At 33.4% G+C, this 7373-nt stretch overlaps 1 protein-coding gene across 1 annotated transcript in view; it reads right to left on the bottom strand.

Annotated features, from left to right (window-relative positions):
• Positions 1–7373, bottom strand: part of LOC119834333 (protein dachsous) — a 229786-nt gene that overhangs the window by 158501 nt on the left and 63912 nt on the right. The gene's annotated exons all lie outside the window — the stretch shown is intronic.

Genomic DNA, 7373 nt, shown 5'->3' with positions numbered 1-7373 from the left:
GCTTCTATAGAGTTTATTTATAGAATTTATTTATGTATGATTTGGTGCACAATAAAGTATTTTTGATTTGATTTGAAAGTATGATATTTTCTTATATCTATATGTATTTATAAATTAGTTATTTTGTGTAATTACCTAACCTTATTATATGCTTTTTGAACATGTTATTTATATTTAGTCAGCTGGCAGATTTCATTTGTAGCCTTAAGCATGTCCCTTCAACATTCTTATGCTAAAATTTATAAGGGAATTTTATGATTCTATTCCAAATTAGGCTCATTTGAAATATAGACTAATAACCATTATTTGCCCACCTACAGACACGTTTAAGATGCAACCTCTAATAATCTTCAACAATTAAAACATTAAAATCAGGGCGGACCACCCTTCGATTCTCGGAAGAGGCAAAACAAAGGCCTCTTAGACGATTTGCGGTATAACAGAACGCACCGACAACTCAACATAATTATATATGAAGATGCAAATGCAGTATTGTAACGTTAAAGGTCCTAACATTCACACAGACAGACAAATTAAAGTTTAAAATTAAGATATAGGTTTATAGATGAGAAATCCGATCTCTTTTAGGATGTTGTTAATTTCTGTCGTTTCTAAACAATTAAATATTTAAGTATATCTTATATATAAGTATATCTTATATCAATTTCAAATGACACTGAATAAATAAATAAGAGTATTACATCAGTTTACGCCAAATTTAATAAGTATAAAAACACACGAATATCTGAACTGACAACAGATAATTCATAAGTCTCAGACACCGTCGTCGAATAGCCATGTTAATAATAAATATACGTTATAGTGTGTTGGTTTTAACTTATCTTTTAATAACATCAAGTTGAAAATTCTGTTTGTTTGAGCACGCTAATCTCAGCACCTATTGGTACAAATTGAAATTTTTTTTTTGCGTTAAATAGTCCATATACTGAGGAACGCTATATAACATTAAGTGGGCGGAAGCTGGCAAAGTTAGCTACAGATAAGATTCGATAGAAATTTCGTAAATTCTCTCATAACTTGTACCGTTCCCCCGACCACAAAGCAAGCGCTTCACACCACAGCTCATTCGAAATAATCCTGTACAATTGGCCGCCGCAAATAGCCTCCCAAATTGTTTCACTACGCCATACAATGTTGCCTTAATTTGACTTTTTCTCTCACAATATAAAAAGCAATAAGCAAGGGCGGGGCGGAATTCGTACCGGTAGAAACGCTATCAGATTTAAATGTACATTAATTCTCTTGAATACGAAGATTTAATAAGCTTTTGAAATTGAGCAAAAAAATTACTAATTTTTTGTCGGTGCGCTTGGTAAAAACGTGCCTAGTTGATTTTGTTAAATTGTTACAAAAAATAAGAATTTAATCGTCGTTTTGATAATGCGAAGTTAGATGTAGTCATAATATTGTTAATCGAATTTTAAATGCGCTAAAAACGTTCGGTTCAGAAATAGATGAGTTAATTTGAATAATCATGACGCTGCAGTATTAAAAGCGAATCAACGCAATTCGATAGAACTTTGAAATCGTAATTATGGAAGGTTTTTCTTCGATTTTTCCATTGGGTTCGCAACAATGAAACGAAATCATCGCATAACTAAAAACACAATAAAGTCATTAAGGGGTTTACACTCCGTCGCTTGTCGGACAACTTTGTGGCCAATTAAAATGAGCTAGTGTTGCGCCAATTGTATCGATAAAAAGCACTGAAATAAGAGCGGTCAAGCCATTACGTCTCTCACACATCCTGTACTCCGAGGAGTTATATTTCCACCGGCAATTATATTTTCTGCTCTAATTGTATTTCGTTTACTATAAAAATATGTATAATGGCTAACAAATAAGAGACGACCTAGTCCTCTTCTTTAAGCAAGTCTCTAAAACACAAAACATTTAAGGTGATTTAATTAAATTGAAAGTCATTTAATATTATCTGGTTCGTGTAATGAAAAATGTTAAGCGCATGCTTTCTAGGATAAAATCTAGCAGCGAAGCGATAATTATTGGCTTTAGATGAATAAAAGCAAAACCATCGCCGATGTAATCGTGTTAAGCACATTGCAAATGTGAGTATCGTTTTTAATATTCAATACCAATTATTATTGGTATTTTTAATTTGGAAAACAGTGGAGCTGCTTTCGAGATAAGACTGAAATATTGCACTGATCGTACATATTATAAACAATTATTACATGTAAGAGATAATAGCTTTTAATTTAGCATGAACAAAACAGAATCGAATTATACTACGCAGTTATAATACGATCTATTCAATTCATTTCATGGGAATAAACTGCAACTTCTAATATCAAATATTTCCCTTCTATCGTGCAATAGAATGTCCCTAATAAAGTGTTAACCATTGTTTTATAAAACATTACAATAATTGAACACGACGCAAACCAGATCTACTGGCCAGATCGACACAGTAGCAAACCGAGCCGTTATATTATAGATTATTAACACTAGATGTGGCGATACTAAAATGGGGCCGCGATAGCGTTGCAAAACGATAAATCAAGAGGCGTTCGCATTCTGTCACTCCAAAGACTTATAACGAAGGCGGGGAAAACATCGATATTCAGTCGGTTACTTGCGCAACACTATTAAATTGGATATAATTTAGTGTTAGTTATGTCATGTCATTATAAGGTAATCCCGTCGATCAGGCTTGGGAAATGCTAATATGATTTAGATATGCCTATCCAGATTATGTTGACGCTAATCGAAGAGTCGCGAGATTATCATAAATATATTAAACGCTACAAATGTTGAGTGTTGTTTGTAGTTTTATAGCATTCAAATGCTTATAAATAAAAAAAACTCATGCCACAAATGTTGAGTTTAATTTTTTCTAACGTTGCAATTGGTTGAAATGTTGTTTTATGAGTTACTGCACGGTACTAACATTTGTTTACTGAAAAAAAAACCCTCTTATTTATTACGTCATAACTTTTAGTGGGTTAACCGCTTTGATGCTTTTTTATATTCAAAGGCTTTTTTAGTGTCATAGCGGGCAGTTGAGCTGATACTTCGCCTGATGGTAAGTGATCACCATCGCCCATGAACATTCTCAGAGGTAATGCCTCTCCGGAAGCGCTGCTCGCTTTTAAGGGGTACGGGAAAAGGAAAGGATTATCGATTGGATAGAAGAAATGGACTGGGACAGGTGAGGAAAAGGAGACGCGCCTGTGATTCTATGTAAATTTGGTCTAGGTTTGATAATTTAAGGGGCTTACTTTTTTGTTGGAAATAGTTATTTTTTATCAATTAATGATCATTATTTGTATGCCTCTTTTTATGGGAGGACTACTAGGACTACTTCTTTGATGTGAAAAGTCTATGTCCTATCCCACAAGAGGACTGCTAATGCTTATTAATAGGCATAGAAGAAATTCAAGCTTCAGTAATAAAAATCGCAATTACTACACTAATATTGTAAAGAGGAAACTTTTGTATTTTTTGTTGTATGTTTGTAACGTTTTTAAAAACTACTAGATCTATTTCAAAAATTCTTTCACCATTAGAAAACTACTTTTCTGAGTGACATCCTACTAATATGGATGGATGTATGTATGTATGTATGTATGTATGGATGTTTGTTACTCTTTTACGCAAAAACTACGGAACCGATTGCATTGAACGTTGGTACGTATATAGCTGGATAACTGGAATAACACATAAGCAACTTTCTATCCCGATATTCCTACGGGATACAGACTTACGCGGGTAACCGGGGGGCACAGCTAGTAGGATATATATGTACCATGGGCGACCGCCTCCTTGGCTCAGTGGTTAACGCGTGAGCGTAGAACCGAGGGGTCCTGGGTTCAATTCCCACTGGGGACGCACAAAAAAAATGTTTGTGTCTGGCAGGACACAGAAGGCTGATCACCTACTTGTCCGTAAAGATCAGTGAAACAGATGTACATCATCTGCCCCATACCCCACTAGGGGACACGGAACTTCACAATCCACTTATGGGCGAGTGCGATCACCTAGTCATACAATTAACTTTAAACTTTTAAAATTCGGTCTGTCACCAAAACTTGTTATAACATAACATGATATCATGACATCGGCGTCTGTCTATTCAATAATTCATAACAGTTATACGTGCTAAGATTTAACGCCTCGCAGCAAACAAACAAACAGAGAAACAGTTTACATTCATAGCGCGTAGCTCACACGGGCGTGGGCTTTTGAAAGGTTTTTTTTTAAATTTGGCCATAACGTATGTATGTGTGGATAGACCAGTATGTGCATATATGTATGGTTGAGAAACTAGTCTATAAAACTGTTTTAATAGTTTGGTAGTCAGAAACTTCATTAGTATTATATAATGTAAAAAATATATTTTATCATATTCAGAAACAAATAATAGTATTTTCTTTTGTTTGATTTTACGCGAGTATTATATATACATTAAGAAATTTTTAACGGATTTATTCATTATATTATTAACTCGACGTTTCGAACACTTTACAGCGAGCGTGGTCGCGGGGAAACACGGGTAAATAATACAATGAATAAATCGCGTTTAAAATCCGTTAAAAAGTTCTTAATTTCTAAATATACTAATTATATCAAGTTTGTGTGTTTAATATCAGAAACTACGTATGATATGGATGAAATTTGGTTCAAACAAACAATTTTTTCAGGTCAATATAATATAGGTATAGATATAAATAATTGCTCAATCTTGTCTGAAATTGATACCGTTTTTGATAGTATAATATTTGTAATATAACGAAAAATCTATATATTTAACACTAACTTTGCCCCCGCGGCTACACTTTGTCGAGCAAGAATCTATCGTCCATACACTTTCCATATTTGAACCTTTCTTGAATTTTAGAACATAAAAATAATAAAAATCATCGAAATCGCTTTAGCAGTTTAGATACTAATAATTTAAGTATGGATGGATATCGAGCAACATTAACACAAATTAATATGACTGAATTTACAACTCATAAAATTTCTTCTCTCAGCGAAGATTCGCTTCTACTAAGATAAAGTACTTGTAATTAACTACATTACTTATATAAATAAGTCATTAATTAAATACTAACTCGCAGAAGGGCTACTGAGTGGTCTAATTATTGCTTCAGGCCACACAGTTGCAGGCCTATTATTATCACACCGACATCGATTAATCGGTAACAAATTATCGATGTTTTTGAAATCGATATCATACGATATAACTGCAATTACGTGTGTTTCCAATCACGAATCGAGTCGCCAAATGACGTGAACGCTTATACCTAAATGTCAAAGCTGTTAATATTCAATGGATTTATTTTGACACTTATTCAAGCGTGTTCGAATTTTCACGTTTTGAATAAATAATGATTTAATATGCTGCGCTGAGTGGAATTTATAGTCGCGATTTAGGGCCCATTTGATTTTATGCTATTTAAACGCTTGCTACTGATGCAGTTTGTGATATTACTGTAATTGTGACGTAAAAACAATTTCACAGAAATTTTGAATTAAATACGATACATTATTATCCCTACAGCGTTATTAGATGAAGTGCCAGCTTATTCTTTAATAGATCTCATGTAGAATTCAATATCAAATTTAATATATGTATATATGGCCGCAGTGACATCTTAATTGGCGATATATGTATATGCTAGCTACAGCCGACTTTGATCAAGGATCATAGATAAAAGTTATCGAAAGCTACCTATCTATCTAAATAACGAATTAAAGCGTAATCAGTTCAGTAGATTTGCTAAAAACTTAAAAAAGTATCCAATTTAAATCCATATGAACTTATTTATTTAAAAATTGTATGTGCCACACCAAATAAAAAAATAAAAAATTTAGACTTATATAGTACAATAGCGATCCGCCCCGGCTTCGCCTGTGGCACATATATAGCCTAAAGCCTTCCTCAATAAAAGGGCTGTCTAAAACTCAATTTTTCAAAACAGACCCGCAGTTTTTGAGATTAGCGCGTTCAAGTAAACAAAACTCTTTAGCTTGATAATATTAGTATAGATAAGGTGACCTTATCGCTTATCAGCGATCTCTTCCAGCCCGCCAAAGGACTATGAATACAAGGATAGAAAGAAATGGAAAATAATATTACGGTTTTCCTTATTATGGAATTTCCGGGTTTCTTTTTCATTACAAATTTCCATCCACCCAATATGCAGCAACACCAACACTATTTGCGAGCAAAGTGCATCTGATTGCATTACTTTATCTCTGTGAAGTTGCAAAAAACACAGAAAACGCATGCATTAATTAACATAAAAGCCCGGCTGCATTCGCATGTTTTATTTTCGCAAAGCAAGCATAATAGTTAATAAATGTAAAGCACAGAGTTTACGGTAATCGTCCGCAAAGATAATGCCCGTTGATGCGAATTCCGAAGCAATATACTCATTTAATAGTCAATTAAGAATTGAATATTAAAATAAGCCGCAGTGAAAATTGGCGGCGGCATTGAAGACATGTGACCTTTAATCGAATGCGATTCGATATCTGTATCCGATTAATTTCGGTTGCGAATCGATTTTTTTTTTTTGTAGCGAGTAATTGTGGTGATTAGGAATATATTTTTATTAGATGAATATCTTGATACAGTGTCTTGTAGGAAGACGTAATTAGGACTTTAATGTGGTTATATTATATTAAATGTGAATTAGCTTCGCATTAAACATATAATTTTATGACATGCGCATCACGAAACGTATTATGTTATAATATAATTTGTTTCTAAAATAATCAAGCGCGAGTCGGTTTTACGAACCTTTCCATAAAAATAATCTAAAGCGTAATTACAAAAAATGGACAACTGTCAAACGATCACGGTTCCTAAGACACAGCCTGGTGACGGACAGACATGCAGTCAGTCACGTATATATAGCTGCTTTTACTAATAGTATCCCGTTTTGTCACCATTCGGGTCCGGAACCCTGCAAATAATTATTTCTGTAACGTAATTTCTAGACATAAATACTGCCTTTTAATTAGTTTATCTCTGATTTCCATACGGAACTTATAAAATTATGTTTATGATTATCTAGAATAAATAAATAAACCCGAGAATTAGCGAAAATTATGTCTTGTTAAATGTCGTAGGAAATTACTAAATTATTAATATAAATTGATCAGAATTATTTATTGATTCTATGATCCAAACGATAATGTTGAGATATAATTGCTAATATACAGCTTTATAATTAATTAAGTCCATCGGAATGTAACCGCAACCTAAATGCTTATATTTCATTGATAATATTAATGTATAGATTTCTTATCTGACCTAAAACGGCTACATCGATTTGGGTGAAGTTTCGTACAAAGATCAACAACACGAGAAAGACATGGAG

Source organism: Zerene cesonia, chromosome 19, assembly GCF_012273895.1.
Source record: "Zerene cesonia ecotype Mississippi chromosome 19, Zerene_cesonia_1.1, whole genome shotgun sequence".
Taxonomy (NCBI): domain Eukaryota; kingdom Metazoa; phylum Arthropoda; class Insecta; order Lepidoptera; family Pieridae; genus Zerene; species Zerene cesonia.
This window is presented reverse-complemented; position numbering and strand designations above follow the sequence as displayed.